This window comes from Musca autumnalis, unplaced genomic scaffold (genome assembly GCF_047663935.1).
Source record: "Musca autumnalis isolate F117 unplaced genomic scaffold, ASM4766393v1 scaffold_5, whole genome shotgun sequence".
Lineage (NCBI taxonomy): Eukaryota > Metazoa > Arthropoda > Insecta > Diptera > Muscidae > Musca > Musca autumnalis.
The window spans coordinates 138379739-138400790 of record NW_027412088.1 but is presented as its reverse complement, the minus strand read 5'-3'; the positions used below and the strand labels follow the sequence as shown (position 1 = coordinate 138400790).

Below are 21052 nucleotides of genomic sequence, written 5' to 3'. Positions count from 1 at the left end.
GCAATATCATCACGATTTTATAAACCTTTGTACACTTCGAGTCATCAAAACTTAAATTTTTAAAAAGAAATGTAGATATCCTTAGAGATGGTATTTACCGGGTATTTACCCGGTAAATACCCACACGGTGGGTAAATACCGGGTAAATACCCATTTGTGGGTATTTATTAGGGTATTTACTATATTGAATCGCCAATACAACATCTCTCACCCAGTTCTTGGGTATAGGTTGTAAAATCGTTTCAAAATGGACAGTTTTACAATACTTTAAACAAGTGGGTAAATACTTGGGTAAATACCCGAGTATTTACCCAAATGTTGGGTAAAAACTTTGTAACTGTCGAACCACTTGACGTAGGCTGACCAAATTTGGCTCAAAACTTTCTTATGTCAATAATAATAAAGGTATTAAAAATCGAGTCCCTGGGTCCATATTTTGGTATAGACCCCATATAGCCGTACCTCCCGATTTAAGGTATTTTTCACCTATTAGACACATTTTACAACCAAATTGGCTGTAATTTGGCACAGTGAGTCCTCAATGAGTATAAAATATCCTTGCAAACATTTGTCAACGTAGGTCCACGCTTTCTTATAGCCCCCATATAAGGGTACCCCCATTTCGAGTATTTACCCAAACGTGGGTAAAAACTCTTTATCTGCCGAAACACTTGACATATGCTGACAAAACTTGGCTCAAAACTTTAATATGTCAATAGTATTAAAGGTATTGAAAATGGATTCCCTGGGTCCACGTTTTGATATAGCCGTACCTCCCGATTCAGAAACCCATATTGGGCCTACAAGCAAACGTGGACTTACATCGAAAATTTTTTGCAAGGATATTTTATGTATATTGGGAACTCACTGTACCAGATTACAGTCAGTATGATTGTAAAATGTGGCTAATAGATGAAAAATACCTTAAATCGGGAGCTACGGCTATATGGGGGCTATATGAAAACACGGACCCAGAGACCCCATTTTCAGTACCAGATGTTCTCCTGATATAGATAAGACTTGAGCCAAATTTCGTCAGGCTTCGTCAAGTGGTGCGGCAGTTAAAGAGTTTTTACCCAGCATTTGGGTAAATACTCGGAAGGTACGGCTATATGGGGGCTATACCAAAACATGGACCCAGAAACTCCATTTTCAATTCCTTTAATACTATTGACATTAGAAAGTTTTGAGCCAAATTTTGTCAGCATATTGGTTCGGCAGATAAAGAGTTTTTACCCAATATTTGGGTAAATATTCGAAATCGGGGTACCCATATATGGGGGCTATAAGAAAACGTGGACCTACGTTGACAAATGTTTGCAAGGACATTTTATACTCATTGTGTCAAATTACAGCCAATTTGGTTGTAAAATACCTTAAATCGGGAGCTACGGCTATATGGGGGCTATATGAAAACATGGACCCAGAGATCCCATTTTCAGTACCAGATGTTCTCCTGATATAAGTAAGATTTGAGCCAAATTTCGTCAGGCTACGTCAAGTGGTTCGGCAGTTAAAGAGTTTTTACCCAACATTTGGGTAAATACTCGGTTATTTAACCAAGTATTTACCCACTTGTTTAAAGTATTGTAAAACTATCCATTTTGAAACGATTTCACAACCTAAACCCAGAAATAGGGTGTAAGATGTTGTATTTGCGATTCAATATAATAAATACCCAAATAAATACCCACAAATGGGTATTTACCCGGTATTTACCCAATTTACCGTGTATTTACCCATTGTCCATCTCTAGATATCCTGGAGGTCCCGTCATATTCTACAGTGGTAAATATTCTCTAAAATGTATGGGAATGACTTTTGTGTAAAATATACGACTAAAGGAGACAGTACCCTTCCAATAATATACTTGTTGAAAGAAAAAAGCAAGCTTTGTTAGGCATTACACCTGATTATTTAAAGAATCCTTGCCAAAGCAGGATATACGGGTGTATCTTTAATCAGGAGGTATATACTTTTACTGAATATTACTGCAAGTACTTCATATTAATATAGAGTAAATATGCATCGATATTCTAGTACAATCTTTCTGTATTCCCAAGTTTTAAAGGGGGGGGGGGTTCTATTCAAATGAGCCAATTTTTTTTTACTTCAATTTTTGACTTTATTTTGTTTTCCTTGTATAATTCATATACAAATTGTGTACTAAGTTTACTCCAAACACATGAACACAAAATATAATAAAACTCAAAAACTTCATATCTTGTATAATTCGGAAAAAATGGAGGTTGAAAACAATTTTGCAGGGGGTTCTATTCGATCTCTACGTAGATGAAAATTTCCATTCAGATAGGCTGAGGGCACATCTCTGTCGGCAAAGCCGACTAACACTTCTTTAACTTGTTATAATTGGAATAGACCAATCGTATTTTGTTAAGCGTGTTTTTCTCACAATGTTACACTCACGGCAATCAACAAATGACAACAAGTTATGACGCGTCAAGAGATTACAACTCCATATACCCTAAAAGTCATAAAAATCCTTAATTTCAAAAAAATTTCGGGAAATTACATGATTTTTTTTACGTTCATTCATTTTGCAATTATGTAGTTGACAACAAAAAACTGGTACTTATCCTTTTTTCCTATTGTTTTTGTTATTTTGAACCGCAAATTGTGAAGACTTTGATAAACTAAAGTAGCAAAATCAAAAACAAATGAAAATGCTTTTACACAGTTTTTGAACATATTTTTTAAGTAAAAACAAGTAAAAAAGTATCAGTCGGCTTTGCCGACAGAGATATACCCTCAGCCTGTGTATATTGAAAAAAAATGCCCAAAATACGTATGTATTTAGGGGGTTTTAAAAATTTTGGATATTTGAACCGACAACAATGTTGATTAGGATTAAAGTTCAAAAGTTTTGCGGAGGAGATACTAAAAGGAATGGATCGGCATTGACCGTTATGGAAGTGGATCTCCAGCCACAACATATGGTGCCTTAGGATGTTTTTACACTCTTCAGGCTGTTTGCTCAAGAAGTATGGACTTGCCCCTAAAAAAACTTTTACCATCGTAATTGAGGCAACGAATGCAAGTTGTCTCAACAAAAATCAAAGCGATTCCATAGCAGGTCTTAAAGTGAACTTATCCGAAATTTTGTGTGGGAGGTACGGGATGGAGTGGACAAATATAGTCCATATTTGAGCCTGATCTATATCTGGTAGATGTATTAGGATGTGTAAAGTATAGACCAATTTGGCAACTACCTTCAAGAGTTACCGTACGAACAATTTTTCCGAACATTTTTGAACTGTTGTGGGGGAGGTACCTGAAAGAGTGGACCAATATGGCTTATCTTCAAACTTAAACTATGTTTGGACAAAATATTACTAAGGCCAAATTTTGGACCGAATCGGCAGTTCCGTTCGAGAGTTATCTTGCGCTTCAACCACCTCACACGGTGTCATAGGGTTTTTTTGCAACTTTCAGGCTATTCTCTCGGGAAGTATGGTTTTGCCCCTGCTGAAACTTGTACCGTCGTATAGAGGGCAGTGAATACAAGCTGCTAAAACAAAAATCAAAGCGATTCGAGAGCTGGCCCTAAACTGAACTTTTCCAAAATTTTGTGTGGGAGGTACCCCAAGGAGTGGACCGATTGAGTCCATATTGAAACCTTATCTAAGTCTGGTACACGCTCCACGATGGGCAAAGTATGGACCAAATCGGTTACTCCCTTCAAGAGTTATCGTGCGCACAAATTTTCCGAACATTTTCGAACTTTTGTGGGGGAGGTACCGGAAGGAGTGGACCGATATAGCCCATCTTCGAACTTAAACTAAGTTTTGGTAAAATATTACGAAAGCCAAAATTTGAACCGAATCGGTTTATCCGTTCGAGAGTTATCGTGCGCTCCAGCCAGCCAGACAGACAGACAGACGGACGGACATTGCTCAATCGACTCCAAATTGTCTGAAACACATTTCGTCCAAACATACTTGGTGTCTAAAACCATTATTTCGATGAGGCACATTTTGCCCGTATGAAAGTGTATATACCCTTCATAGCCTAAAGGCTGAGGGTATAATGACATAATATTGTGCAATAATATAAAAATCTGCAATTTTAATTAAATTCATTACGGTAATCCACCAAATTTTAGAAGGATACATAATATCATCATCAGATTCATCTGAATGGACTTTGTCCCATGGTTTTTGTGATACCATAAATACACAAATTGTGTAATACAGGAGAATTTCCAGTTTTCGTTTGTTTACCTTCTGTTTGCTTAATCAGATTAATTGGAAAGTGTGTTTTTACTCCCGGGCAATGAAGTTTATAACGAAATATAGAAGAAATGGAAAGAAGTCCAACATTTCTTTTCTATCACGGATAATGGAGGTTCCCGGATAATCGATTCACGGATAATCGAGGTTCAACTGTACTACTACTACTACTTACTAAAAATTCAATTTATGAGTATTCATATACTCACGTTTGTTTCTTTATTACTCATGTATGTAGGTCAAATTAACAATTTTGCCTTTGTTTCTCTGTAACGAATTTTCTCTCTACCGTAGTAATTCTTCGGTCCCCAAGTGCTACGTTATAGAGTCCACTCGGGTACCTTCCTAACAAAAGTTGAAAATGTTTCGCTAAAAAAGTGCGAACGATAACTCTTGAAGAGAGTTAATTATTTGGTCCACACTTTTCACATATACATATATCGGTCACTTCTTCAAGTACCTCCCACACAACATTTCAAAATTTTTAGCAAAATTACAGTTTAAGGACATGTTTCAGATTTCGAATTTGTTGCAGTATATTAACTTCGCCGCATCTATTACGACGGCACCTTTTTTTTGCGGCAAGTCCATACTTCGTTAGATAATGACCCAAAAACTAAAAATATGCATTTAAGATGAACACTTGGCATTTTTTGCTCTATATTGGCCAACACCTTCGGTTACCACCCTCACAAAAGCTCAAAATTTTAAGTGGAGTTTTAGAGCTATTCAAGCATAGTTTTCAAATATTTGCTGACGGTTCTCTATGTAGTTATCTTAACAGCGCTATAATGGTTTTCATGGATAAGCTTATTCTTCTCTAAAAAACCTTACAATGGTCAATTAAAATGGCTTGTGGGCACGATAATTATCGAAAGGAGTGACTGACATTGGTCAAACTTTGGATTGCAATATTCATCTCAAAAATAATCAATTTCTAAGATGGACTCTATGGAAGAACTCACTATGGTAACGCCCTAACCAAAGTGCAATATTGTCGCTTAAGTGCAGATTATGGGCTGTTCGAGGATTGTTTCATTCTTTGTAAGTGGTCACAAAACATCTCCACCAAAAATTGTCAATATATGTCATAGGTTCATGTTTTGGTATAGCCCCCATATACAACACCTCCCGATTTTCAATATTTTGAAGATTTTAGCTACATTTTTAGACCGAACTACCTATAAATTAGCATTTGAGATTCCAAGTGGTCATAAAACATCTCCACCAAAAATTGTCAACCTCGGTCCATGTTTTGGTATAACCCCCATATAAAGGTACCTCCCGACTTACGATATTTTGCGGATATTAGCTACACTTTTGGATCGAACTACCAGTAATTTCACATTTCAGGTTCCCAGTGGTTATAAAATATTTACAACAAAAATCGTCAATATAGGTCAATGTTTTGGTATAGCAACCATATAACGATATCCCCGATTTTCGGTATTTTGAGGATTTTTGCTACATTTTTACCGAACTAGCGGTAATTTGCCATTTTAAGTTCCTTGCGGTCACAACACTGAAATTTGTCAATATAGGTCCATGTTTTGGTATAGCCCCCATGTAACGGTATCTCCCGATTTTAGGTATTTTGACAATTTTACCTACTTTTTGCCGAATCATCTGTTGTTAACAGTGGCCACAAAACTTCTTCACTAAAAAATTTACAACATAGGTCAATGTTTTGGTATTGCCTCCATATGACGGTACCTCTCGATTTAAGGCATTTTTAGGAGTTTAGCTACATTTGTTGACCGAACTATCTGTAATTTGGCATTTGAGGTTCTCAGTGTTCACAAAACTTCTCCAGAAAAAATTGTCAAAATAGGTCCAAACTTTGATATAGCCCCCATTTTATGGAGCCGCCCGATTGAAGACATTTACTGATAAATTTTCTGACGATATTTAGGCATTTGGGTAAGCGTGCTCACAAAATATCTCCACCTACAATTTAACGCTTAACGCTTTTTTATTTTAAATGTTATTTTAAGTTATTTATTGTTGTTCTTATGTCTGACACATAACGGAAATTAAAACGGATCGGAACTTTATATTGGTCTCTCCTCATTGAATGTGAATTGAATGTCATATCATAGCAGGATGATATTTTACATGTCTTCCTTCAATTATAACTGAATCAATCTGATTTATGGTTGCTTTGGCTGCTTAATCTGGCGAATGATTTGTGAATGTAAAGAGTCTGTAAACTTTTAGGTTTTTCTAAAGCGGTATATTTTTCACTCCATTTAATTATGTCCTTCATATACATATGAACATATTTATATTAATTCATTTGTATTTGATTGGAAATACAAATTTTGCAGTTTTCTAAACGTCGCCAAACTCTTTCAACCACTATTGCATTTTTTACTCAATGTTTCACAATTTCAAACACTCAAAACTAATTAAAGGCTGGGTGAGATTGACTTCCAGCTATTTAACTGCCAAAAAATCCCCAATTATAATTTAGAAACAAACAAGCGTTTCTGGGGGTTTAAGTTAATTTAGTTTTTAGTGTTGAAAAATTAACCCTTAATTTACCCTTCGCAACGACACGAGGCACACATTTTTTGTCGGAATAAAAAATCTCACCTTTTTTCTTTATACTTTAAAATAACTATAAAAAATTAGAAAAACGGTAAGAGTTTTTATGGAAAATATATAAAAAGCGACGGCTGGCTGGCACACCTAACATTTTTTTGTGTCTCACAAAAAATGGAGCACAAACAAAAAACCAAATGTGTGCTAAAAGAAAAGAGACGATGTCACATTAACTTAAGCTGCTGATGGTTTCTCTAATAATTTAATTATTTTAATGAAGTTTTTTTGTGAGAAATAAAAATCCATGGATTTTTTTATAAAAAAAAGTCTATTATAAAAAACTTTGAACAGTTTATAAATGATGACGGTGATGAGCGTGTGCTGTCAAGAGGAGATTTTTTTGAAGGCTTTCACGAAATTTGTTTGAATAGGTATTAAAATGGTTTCAAATTTCAGCTGAGTGTGTTTTTTCTAATTTTTTTTTATGTTTTTAGGATACATTTATCTTGGAGTGTCGTCTTATGGCCCTGTGTCCACACTTGACTTTAAGTAATTTTCTTAAGATTTTTTTCTATAAGAAAATGAGACAATAATGTAATTAATTAGCGTTTTTAAGAATAACTAAATGAAATTGTAGTGCATTTTTTTCTTTGTTCCACCTAATATACGTTTGTATGCTTGTTTTTCGTCAAATCATGATATTGAATAGCAATTTGGGAGAAGTGATAATTTACGCCATTATTTTGTAAAGTGAACAGTAATTTAATAAGCCACTTGTAAGTTGTGAGAAAACTGTAAAATGTGTGTCAGCCACCCATAAGCACAATAAAAACTTATATAAAGACGTTGGGTTAGTAACCCAGCCGACGAAAAAAATTGTCGGTGATTTGCAATTAAAGTTGAAAAACACTACTCCAGTTTCAGGCAGAAACTCTATCTTGTGATCTTTTCAATATCCTGATAGAGTTGAACGAGATGCCAGGGAAGGGATTAGAGTTAAACTAGAAGGTATACAAACTCATATCTTCCTAAGTGCAGCACCCCTCGACTTCGCAGTAGGTTTTTCCGATTCTGACGATATCAGACTTTTCGCAACTTCAACACAGCCCTTCAATAATGTCTTTAAGGACAAACTGGTGGTTTCCGTGGTAACCACTGTGAAATGGAAAGTTGCTTGAACTCATTACGGAACATGTTCTTACACACGATGATTCTCTTATGCCTCATTTTGACTATTGCGAAGTGCATCGTTTATAGTGTTATAAAAATATGGGTAAGCTTAACTATATTTGACACAGGAAATCAGAAAGGCACCGAAGAACTAGAAAACAATTTCTTCTTGGTGCACGGGAAGCCATAGCCCAAAATATACGCCTGGTTCTAAAGCGAGAACTGTTGGATAACATCCAGCTCAATGTGGTATCGACATCGTCACCTAATAAACATCATGCTTGAGGTCATGTAAATCAATTCATCAATCTGAAGAACTCAATGCTTGCAGAAAATTTTCAGAAGCATCACATCTGCTTACCTGTTGGTCGAATACCCGAATTTAGACAAAACATACCAGTAGAGGCGACAAGCAATTCGTCATACAAATCCTGTAGACCCTAGGGTTAGTGAGCATACACTTGAAGTCAACAGGCTAGTAAGCGAAAAAAGTGGCTAGACCATCAAAAGCAATGCAACGTTTAGCAAGTGTCTTCAATTTGTCGATAGCCAACCATGTTGTACCAGAAGCCTGGAATATTGGCAGGGCATTCTCGAAGCCTGGCAAAGATGCCAGCAGAGAGGAATCTTGTCGCCAGTAGCGAATATGGTAGAAGCACTACCCCTTCCTATGGTGAGAAGCAGTTTCTCTATTGCCCAATATAAGCATGGATTGCGGAAAATCCACAGTACCACAACAGCTTAATACGCTACATCCACACATATCAGTCGAGGACTGAAACAGAACAGGCCCTGTGACTGAACAGTCATGGTGGCTCCTGACCTATCGATACCGGTAACCATGCCAAGCTATTCAAGGACATAGAGAAGACTTTCTTCCCTCCATTCGTATTTTAAACGTAGGAATTCACAAAGAATTCCAAGACCATGGAGTTCCGCAAGGTGGGGTGATATTTCCGGAATTGTTTAACCTCTATCATTCTGAAATTTCTCACCCTCCAGATGGCATAGAGATCGTAATGTACACTGATGATTGTACGATATTGGCGTTGGGTCCTATCGTCGCACAGTGGTCGAAATCATTGATCTAGCGGCGCGAAATTAATAACTTGGAAACGAAGGAAGATATCTTTCTGAAATTTTGCACAAACTCAGTCTGTGTCCGTGGGTAATAATGTACTAAATATGTACTCCTGATATTCGGTATTATGAGGATTTAAGCCACCCTTTTCTTCCAAATTAGTTGTAATTTGGTACTTAGGGTTTCTAGGGATAACTAAATCTTTCTACCAAAAATTGTGAACATAGGTCCACATTTGGGTATAGGCCACTTTTAAGGTACCTCCCGATTTTCAGTATTTTGGGGGTTTAAAGATACATTTTCCGCAAAATTAGGTGTAATTTGGTATTTGGGGTTCCCAGTGGACACAAACATTCTCCACCAAAAATTGTGGACATAGGTCTACGTTTTGATATGGTCCCCATATAACGGTACCTCCCAATATTCGGTATTGTTAGGATTTTGTCTATATTTTCAGACCAAATAAGCTGAATTTTGGCATAGGAAGTTCTCCACCAAAAATTGTGAACAAAGGTTTACAATTTTATATAGCCCCCATATAACTGTACCGACAGATTTTGGGTATTTTGAGGATTTAAGCTATTTTTCAAGACCATTTATCAGCAAGATTTGCAACTATTTGCAGCTAAATTGTGGTTATTCGGAATCTAGAAAGTCTAAATTAAGTAGTGAAACAAAAATTGGACTGGACCTTAGAGGACCTTTGTAGTTACGCTCCATTCAACAAAAGTATGTTGCACTAAAAACATAAAAAAATAAGAATTTTTGAAAATTTATTGTTATATAACTATGTAACTTCAGGCCCAAAAATTTTTTTAAATTTAACTTACACCCTCCCCTCTTAATAAAAAATAAACTTTGTTCAGTTTTATTAAGAATTTGTTTAACAATTAAACAAATATGAAATCAGCTTTCTAGCAACAATTTTATTAAAATCTGATGCATCAAAAGTCTTGCACTTGACAGTGAATAACTGAGTGAATATTTACAACAACAACAAAAGTAAAAATCAAATTTTAGTCACCAGAGTGTCTGTAATCGATACAATGGAAAACATTTCGCAATTTTATACTTTGATTTTTTGACTTTCGAGCCGCTAGATCAATGGTTTCGACCAGTGTGCGTCGATGACATATGTGATAAATTAAATATGTACATAAATAGCTGTCTTATAGCTCGTTTTCATACATGTATAACTGGATTTACTAAATACAGTGAATTTCACATGTCAAATTAATTGCGTTTATGTCAAATAAATCATTATAGAGGAGGTTAACCTGAAGTTACTGATATTCTTGCATACTTGCATATGAATATATCCGTCGCTAAATCCACTGCCAAACTGTTCACCACCTGGACGGCTGATGTGAGGTTGCCCCTAAACATACTGGTTGATGGCGTTCAGATTCTGACACTAATTACCCCGAATTATTGGGTACAACGTTTGGTAGCACGTTTAAGTCGTCCGCTCAAGCCACAACTATTTGCGACAAGATCAGAAGTAGAAACAAGGCCTCATGTCGCTGGATTGCAACACGTGGGATGCTGACAAAAAAATTTGCTGACCTCCTACAAAGCAATATCAATGTCATAAGCTATACGGTGCCAGTGTGGTATGCAAATGTTAGTGCTACGTAGGGGAAGAATATTCAAACCTGCATCAGCACAACTAGATGTTGTCAGTGCAGTAACTGTTTAGGTGTTATCGCCGTTGGCATCCCTCGCACAATCTAGTGGACAGGCTTTCCCCACCCAGCCATGTCAGAAAAGATCTTCTTGATCTAGAGCGAGCCTATAACTTCATTAAGAAAATTCACGTTCTGTGAGGAATGTCGTTCGTGCACATTTTGTTCAGCGATGAGGCCCACCTCTGGGTTAATGGGTATATAAATAAGAAAAATTGCTGCATTCGGAACCAAGAGCAAACTAAGGAGGCTCAAGAGCTGCCACTTTATCCAGAAAAAATAACGGTTTGGTGCTGTTTGTGGGCCGGTGGAATCATCGGTCCATATTTCTTCAAAAATGGTGCCGGTGATAGCGCAATCGTCAATGGCGACCGTTATCGTGCTATGATAACCGACTATTTGATTCCTTAAATTGAAGCTCGTGATCTCGGTGACATTTGCTTTCAACAACACGGCGCCCCTTCCCACACTTCTCATCAATCAATACATCTTTAATTTAATTTTTGTGGGCTGTTCGATTGGTTACCAAGATCGTGTTACAGGTGTGAACAAACTATGGTGGTAATCGCTGGTCTACATCGGTCTATATCGGCGGCGCCCACCATCTTTTCTATTGCATACCTTACGGGGTGTCACTGTTTAGTGCATGCATTTTCAATTAGTTGAATTGTGTTTGTGTGGAGAGACTAATGTTCATTGAGAGCACGTGTGCGCTCTCTTGCCTAACACCGGTCTATATACCTCAAGTTTACTCAAATCTAATTGGTTTATTTGAATTTTCTCTTAAATTGTTCTTGTATTTGGTGCAGCACTTTAAATTTTAAAAGGAACACAAAGTTCCTTTTATTTTATCTGACGTTTATTATTAAAGCAAACTTGTAAGAATAAAAAACAGGTTTACAGAAAGGATATAATGACGGGCCATAATCTTAAAAAATGCCAAAGAACGTTTGGGAAGAAGAAAGAAATATTAAAAGCATAATGGCTTTATCCAATCTTTCGAAGAAAGAAGTCATAGAAAAATACACAGGTGTACAAAATTATTACCAAATCCTGGCGGATGATGAATATAGCAATTCATTTCCACAAATTAACAAAAATAACAAGAATACTTCTACAACAACAAAAAGAAATATACATGAAGAAATAAATAAGCGAATTACAAAAACGAAATATAGCAAGGTGGCAGCACAGCAGATCAAAAACAATTTGCCAATAGCAAGTCCAATGCAGATTACTCCAAAACCTGTCTATCAGTACCCTCGTTTCTCAAAAGTATCAGATCTGGAAAAAGCCATGTCATTATTTGCAAAACAAATGTCCAATCTACTTACCTCTTTAAATTCTCAGGAAGGCCTTGATATCCTTCAAAAGTTCCAGCAATCAGTCAGTTCCAGCAATAATCCAAGTCAAAACAACAACGAACCAGCCAGTGAATCAGAACATTCTGAAGCTCCAACATAATACTAATCAAAAACAAAACGGAATCACATAAATAAAAATAATTAATTTTCTTTTTAATAAATAAACAATGAACATTTTACAATATAATATCCAAAGTCTCAACAAAAACAAAAGTTTTTTAGAAATTTACTTAAAAAAACTAAACATCGATATATGTGTTTTAAGTGAAATATTCAACATCGATGAAAGCAAAAACTCAAGCTCCATACAAAATTACAACATTATCTCAAAAAAACGACAAGACAACTATGGCGGTGTTGCCTTTGTCATACATAAAAGTATAACATTCAAAAAAATATCGTTTTCTACCCAATTTGACATTTTAATATGTGAAACTACGGGCCTTTCGTCAAATATTACCTTAGTATCCGTTTATCTCCCACACTCACTTAAGTGTAAAGACATAAAAATAGAACTTGAAAAGCTTTTTTCATTTCTTGAAACAAAACAAAATGTATTTATATGTGGAGATTTCAATGCTCGTCACTCTTCCTACGGAGACGTGTTTGACTCGCAACGTGGCAAACTCATAAAAACTGTTTTTGATATTTCACCCTTTCGATGTTTGAACAACGGTCAACTGACATTTAAGAAATGTCTTAGTGAATCTACAGGCTCAGTACTAGATCTAACCTTTAGCAATACAGCTCTCAATGTAACATGGAGTGTCCATCCAACTACGATTGGTGGAAGCCATCACTACCCGATCATTATAAATGTATCCTCTGTCTCGATAAAACCAAGGAAATTTTTGGCGAAGAAAAAGCTATTGTCCAACCTAAACAGTGTTTATCTGGGGCCATCTTTTGAGAGCATTAATGCCATCTTTAAAGATGAGCTTAGAAACTCTACTTACACAATTACTGACAATGCAATACCAAAGGACTGGTGGGACCCGTTTGTAGAAAAAACCTACAGGTTACAACTTGCCGCTCAGAAGACTTTCGATCGCGATAATAATAGAACAAATGCCAAAAAATTGAGTGATGCTATCAAAAACTTTAGAAACGCGGTAAAATACGCAAAAAAACATTCTTTTAAAAATACCATTTCAACCCTAAGTAACGCTCCGAGTTCAAAATCGCTCTTTAGAATTGTTCGCGGGTGTAAAAACTCACTCTCATGTTCAACGCAAGGTAAATGGTCATCTGATAATGACAACGATTTTCTAGTACACCTCAGAGATCAGGTTCCAGACAACACACCAGTGAATATCGACCTGTCACCCTTTCAAGTTACCAAGGAATTTACATATGGAGAATTCTCTAAGGTCTTAAAACATAAAACTAAACCATCTGCTGCCGGTATTGATGGGGTAACCTATGAAATGGTAAGTCACCTCTCAGACTTCTCTAAAACCAACCTTCTCAAAGCCATAAATGCTGAATGGATGAATTGTAACATTAAAGAGGAATGGCGCAGAATCAAAATTGTTCCCATTCCAAAGAAAAACAAGGACCTTGATGTAATATCAAATTTCAGACCAATAGCATTGATTTCTGTTTTTGCAAAAATTATCAACCTTATGATAAAAGATCGTCTACAAATATTCTTAGATGAAAATCATATACTACCTTCCAACACGTATGCCTACCGAAAACACCTCTCGGCTTCAATGTGTATTAACGACATTTTGCACACAATAAACTTCCACAAAGAAAAGGGAGAAAAAGTTATTCTTCTGTCCCTGGATGTAGCCAAGGCGTATGACTGCGTCAGAATAGACACTTTACACAAAATAATGCAAGAACTAGGATGTCCAAATGATTTAGTGCAGTGGATCATAAATTTTTTAAGTCGGCGTGTTCTGGTTATGGGAACTAACCAAATGGAAATATACAATGGGCTGCCTCAAGGAAGCTGTTTGAGTCCCACTCTATTCAACATATACACTCTAGGTCTACATGCAATTAACGACGAAAGAACTTACACTTTTCAATTTGCTGATGATTTCATCATTATATCTACACACAAAGACTTTGACTCTGCCAACCATAATCTACAAATGAAACTCAACAAATTTCATAGCGTCTTATCGCAGCTAAATCTTAAGCCAAACACAGAGAAGACCGCTGTAATGTACGTTGCAAAAGGTGCAAGGAAAATTCCACAAATTAGTATTCAAGGCATCACAATTCAAGCCGTAAATACAGTTAAATTTCTCGGCAGACACATCAAAAATAGTTTAACCGTTAAAGATCACTATCAAGAAGTTCTTTCATCATGCAGCACAACTTTAAATGCACTCAAAATGATCAATTCAATCAAACAAGGAATCCATCCAAAAACCGCAATTTCGTTATCAAAGTCGCTAGTATTCTCCAAAACAGAGTATTCAATATCATCCATGGCTCACATGCCTACATACATCAACCGCAAAATCTCAAGTTTCCAAAACCAAACATTAAGAAGAAGCTTGGGTTTGACTCCGTCTACACCAGTCCACATCATATATGCGCTATCGCTAACATTGCCTCCTGAGCAAAGATCACAATACCTGGCCTCCAAGGAGCTGATAAAATTCAAAATACATCACAATTGTATATACAGGAAAATTACATCGAATCCCTCATCGAAAACTAGTCTGGGAAAAGTATACATTAAATTTAAACATCTGTTTGATGACATTGTCATCAATCAAGCTGCAGTACCAACCAACAAAATAACATTCCTATTGGATATCTTTGATAGTAAAAAAAACTCGTATCCCAACGAGTACTTTAGAAGCATCGTTCAAGAAAAGCTACACGATTTCAGATGCGATGGAACTTCCATTTGGGCCACAGATGCCTCTGTCTCCTCAAGAAGCACGGGGTGTGCTGTATGCAATATCTCAAGCAATAACAACTTTTTATTTAAAATCAACTCCAAACTATCATCACTCATGGGTGAACTGCATGCAATATACAAATCAATTGAAATCATTATAGATGATGGCATTGAAAAAGCCGTGATTCTAACGGACAGTAAAAATGCCCTACTTCTGCTTAAGAACAACACAACACACAACTATCTAGCTAATGAAATTGTTCACAAAATCAATAATTCTTCAGTAACTTCACTTACATTTATTTGGACTCCATCTCACATAGGCATAACTGCTAACGAACGGGCTGACTACTATGCCAAATTTGCCGCAGACTTTGGCTGCACAATACCGTCACACCTAGCAGTAAAGGACGGTCTGACTGCCATCTATCAAGAGCTCTGGAGAGAATGGGAAACCAGCTACAAAGAAATATCGAGATCCAAAGGAGTTTTCTTCAATCAATTTTTCCCTGAGCTTCCAAAATCCCACTGGCACTCAGGATTATCACTGTCACCTGAAAATATAAAGTTAATAAACAGGCTACTTACAGGCCACACTTATGGAAAAACTTACCTGCATAGAATAAAAGTTGCCTCGTCAAATCTTTGTGAATCGTGCAACACCACCGAAACGGATAACCACGTAATCTTCCAATGCAGCAAACACAACACTGAAAGGAACAACTTTTCCATCTTCAATAAATATGACAACCTAACTGAGTTACTCCTCAACAGATCAACTACTGAATTAGAAGAACTATGCAAATTCATACATCACGCAAAAATCACACTCTAAAACATCTGATCTATCAACCCAGTCACAACACACTTTAGTCTGTATAAATAGACAAGTTACCAAATAACCAGTCGTGGATATGATTACTTCGGGTAGTCAACCAACCACTTGACAACTGCAGCAGCAGACAAATCCAAAAAAAAAAAAAAAAAAAAAAAAGAACGTTCTTTCAAATGTTAATAAATATTCCCCATTCAATTTGATTTCCACCATAGTATGGTGTTTTTCTGTTTGTAACGCATTGAAATATACATTTCCGACCCTATAAAGTATATATATTCTTGATCAGGATAAAATTCCCTGTCGATAAGCCACGTCCGTCTCTTCGTCCGTCTGTCCGTCCGTGTGTCCTTCTGTTGTAATCATAAGCATCACATCTGCTCCCCATCCCTACTTACCTGTTGGTCGAATTCCCGAACTTAGACAAAACATACCAGTAGAGGCGACAAGCAAATGCTACGATTCGTCATACAAATCCTGTAGACCCTAGGGTTAGGGAGCATACTCTTGAAGTCCACAGGCTAGTAAGCGATAAAAGTGGCTAGACCACCAGAAGCAATGCAACATTTAGCAAGTGTCTTCAATTTGTCGATAGCCACCCATGTTGTACCAGAAGCCTGGAATATTGGCAGGGCGTTCTCAAAGCCTGGCAAAGATGCCAGCAGAGAGGAATCTTGTCGCCAGTAGCGAATATGGTAGAAGTAATACCCCTTCCTATGGTGAGAAGCAGTTTGTCTATTGCCCAATATAAGCATGGATTACGGAAAATCCACAGTACCACAACAGCTTAATACGCTACATCTACACATATCAGTCGAGGACTGAAACAGAACAGGCCCTGTGACTGAACAGTCATGGTGGCTCCTGACCTATCCATACCCGTAATTATGTCAAGCTATTCAAGGACATAGAGAAGACTTTCTTCCCTCCATTCGTATTTTAAACGTAGGAATTCACAAACAATTCCAAGACCCGGGAGTTCCGCAAGGTGGGGTGATATTTCCGGAATTGTTTAACCTCTATCATTCTGAAATTTCTCACCCTCCAGATGGCATAGAGATCGTAATGTACGCTGATGATTGTACCATATTGGCGTTGGGTCCTATCGTCGATGATATAGGCGATAAATTAAATATTTACATACATAGCTCGTTTTCATACAAGTATAACTGGATTTACTAAATCCAGTAAATTTCACACGTCAAATTCATTGCGTTTATGTCAAATAAATCATTATAGAGGAGGTTAACCTGAAGTAACTGATATTCTTGCATACTTGCATATGAATATATCCGTCGCTAAATCCACTGCCAAACTGTTCACCACCTGGACGGCTGATGTGAGGTTGCCCCTAAACATACTGGTTGATGGCGTTCAGATTCTGACACTAATTACACCATGTTATTGGGTACAATGTTTGGTAGCACGTTTAAATCGTCCGCTCAAGCCACATCTATTTGCGACAAGATCAGAAGTAGAAACAAAGCCTCATATCGCTGGATTGCAACACGTGGGATGCTGACAAAAAATTTTGCTAACCTCCTGCAACGCAATACCCAGCAAAAAAAATCTCATTACAAACCTCCTTTCCCACCCATTATTTTAACAAGGGCATGTCGCGCGAAATATCTGGTTATTTTGTAACCACTGAAATAAGTAGTCGGAATCTACTCAGTATCTACTTATTTCAGTGGTTACCATCTACTTAGTTCAGTGGTTACAAAATAACCAGATATTTCGCGCGACATGCCCTTGTTAAAATAATGGGTGGGAAAGGAGGTTTGTAATGAGGATTTTTGCTGTGTATCAATGTCGTAAGCTATACAGTGCCAGTGTGGTATGCAAATGTTAGTGCTACGTAGTGAAAGACTATTCAGACCTGCATCAGCACAACTAGATGTTGTCAGTGCAGTAACTTTTTAGGTGTTATCGCCGTTGGCATCCCTCGCACAATCCAGTGGACAGGCTTTCCCCACCCAGCCATGTCAGATAAGATCTTCTTGATCTAGAGCGAGCCTATAACCAAGCTTAGCCCAGAACAAAGTTTACGAATCGTTCAACTTAATTAAGAAAATTCACGCTCTGTGAGGAATGTCTTTCGTGCACATTTTGTTCAGCGATGATGCCCATTTCTGGGTTAATGTGTATATAAATAAGAACAAATTGCTGCATTCGGAACCAAGAGCAAACTAAGGAGACTCAAGAGCTGCCACTTTATGCAGAAAAAATAACGGTTTGGTGCTGTTTGTTGGCCGGTGGAATCATCAGTCCATATTTCTTCAAAAATGGTGCTGGTGATAACGCAATCGTCAATGGCGACCGTTATCGTGCTATGATAACCGACTATTTGATTCCTTAAATTGAAGCTCGTGATCTCGGTGACATTTGCTTTCAACAACACGGCTCCCCTTCCCACACTTCTCATCAATCAATACATCTTTAATTTAATTTTTGTGGGCTGTTCGATTGGTTACCAAGATCGTGTTACAGGTGTGAACAAACTATGGTGGTAATCGCTGGTCTACATCGGTCTATATCGGCGGTGCCCACCATCTTTTTCTATTGCATACCTTACGGGGTGTCACTGTTTAGTGCATGCATTTTCAATTAGTTGAATTGTGTTTGTGTGGAGAGACTAATGTTCATTGAGAGCATGTGTGCGCTCTCTTGCCTAACACCGGTCTATATACCTCAAGTTTACTCAAATCTAATTGGTTTATTTGAATTTGCTCTTAAATTGTTCTTGTATTTGGTGCAGCACTTTAAATTTTAAAAGGAACACAAAGTTCCTTTTATTTTATCTGACATTTATTATTAAAGCAAACTTGTAAGAATAAAAAACAGGTTTACAGAAAGGATATAATGACGGGCCATAATCTTAAAAAATGCCAAAGAACGTTCTTTCAAATGTTAATAAATATTCCCCATTCAATTTGATTTCCACCATAGTATGGTGTTTTTCTGTTTGTAACGCATTGAAATATACATTTCCGACCCTATAAAGTATATATATTCTTGATCAGGATAAAATTCCCTGTCGATAAGCCACGTCCGTCTCTTCGTCCGTCTGTCCGTCCGTGTGTCCTTCTGTTGTAATCACTCTAGCGCCCACAATAATTGAGCTAGAGCGCTGTATTTTTGCACCCGAGTGCTTTTTCTCCATCGGCCATAGTTTTGGTATGGCCCCCATATAACGGTACCTCCCGATTTTTGGTACTTTGGGAATTTTAGCTATATTTTTTGACCGAACTACCTGTAATTTGACGTTTGGGGTTCCCAGTGGTCAAAAAACTACTTCACTAAACATTTTAAAGATAGGTCCATGTTTTGGTATAGCCCCCATATAACGCATTCCAATTTTCGGTATTTTGAGGATTTTAGCTAAAATTTTTAACCGATATATCTGTAACTTGACATTTAAGGTTCTCGGTGGCCACGAACTTGTCCACCAATATAGGTTCACGTTTTGGTATAGCCACCATATAACGGTACCTCCCGATTTTCGGCATTTTGAGGATTTTAGCTACATTTTGTGATCAAACTACCTGTAATCCAATATTTAGGGTTCACAGTGGTTACAAACTATCTCCACCAAAAATCGTCAATATAGGTTCACGTTTTGGTATAGCCACCATATAACGGTACCTCCCGATTTTCGGCATTTTGAGGATTTTAGCTACATTTTTTGACCAAACTACCTGTAATCCAATATTTAGGGTTCACAGTGGTTACAAATTATCTCCACCAAAAACCGTCAACATAGGTCCATGGTTTGGTATAGCCCTCATATAACGGTACCTCCCGATTTTTGGTATTTTGAGGATTTTAGCTACATTGTTTGACGGAACTACCCGTACATGACTTTTGAGGTTCCCTGCAGTTATAAAACTTTTCCACTAAAATTGTAAAGATAGGTAGACACTTTGATATAGCCCCATAGGCGGTATCTTTATCCTGGCTGAACACATTTTTAGATTAGATAATTTAGGCATTTGGGGTATCCATGGTCGAAAAATGTTTCCACCTAGAATTGTGAAAGGAAACTAATTATTCCATTATAAATAATTAATATTATGGTGGAGGTTAAACAAGTTTGGTCCGAACTTAACGTTTTTTACTTGTTTTTCTATTAAAAAGTTGGGAACCTCGAAATGGATCACACTTTATAAGAAGATACACATATCATTGAGGTAAAAGTAGAATCTCACAGAAATTGTTCGTGGAAAAGAGTTTTCAGAATCTTTCACAGTGTTTAGTTGGGTTCATATAAGAAAATTTGCCACCAAAAATAACCTACTTTTTACTTATCATTTCAAACATTGTATGATGTTTCCTTTATTTATCTTTCATAGCTAATTTTTATTTATGTCCATCATCAAAGTTTTATTTAGTAATTTATAAACTTTACATTGATACACATTAAATGGATGACTAATGGCTAGCATGAGGTGACCCAAAAAATGCTCTTCTAAATGTGGCTCTTCAATCGCATTAAACGTGTCATTCTTTTAAAATGCATAATTCAATTATTTTGCAACATTAAAAATAAATACTAATGATATTTTGTCTTGGAAAATCTTCCAAATATTTTCCCAAAAATATAAAAAGAGGCGATGTTTTGATATGGACTTAATGTCATGTCCCATTTCTCTTTAAGATTTAATATAAAATTTATGAAAACTTAAAACAAGTAGAAGATACAATTACAAAATATCACGGATTTTTGGGGTGGAAAATTTGATATTCTTGAAGACACTACTCATAGACAATTGAGCGTAAAGCTAATATATCAAACGTGAGGTTGTATTGAATCCCACCACCAGCAAACTTAAAGCACACTGAGGGGGGTTTTTTGGGAGAAAATATGCTTTTAAATGTTTCGACAAAATATTTGACGGTACGTTAATTTGAACAAGATAAGTTCAATGGAGAAATATGGAGCAATGGGGCAAAATGTAAGTTGTATACAATAATGAGTTTGTGCACTAGTTCGAAAGCTGATGCTACATAAAGAAATTTACAATCTTGAGTTCACAAAAAGACTGATAATATTATTTTTAAGCTTCACCTACTATGACTAGCTTTAGGTTGAATATTCCATTTGCTAACACCTATACTGATAAACGAACTATGCAATTCACCACTTCCTAACAATCAACAGAGAGATCCTATTGCGATTCATATCATGCCATATTCCAGTATAAAATTATTAATATATTTTAAATTTGTTTTTTATTTAAATAATACTGCAAAA

The 21052-nt window shown here is 36.6% G+C and overlaps 1 protein-coding gene across 1 annotated transcript in view; it reads left to right on the top strand.

Moving 5' to 3' along the window:
* botv (exostosin like glycosyltransferase 3) overlaps positions 1–21052 on the top strand; it is a 203210-nt gene that overhangs the window by 75368 nt on the left and 106790 nt on the right. The window lies entirely within an intron of this gene.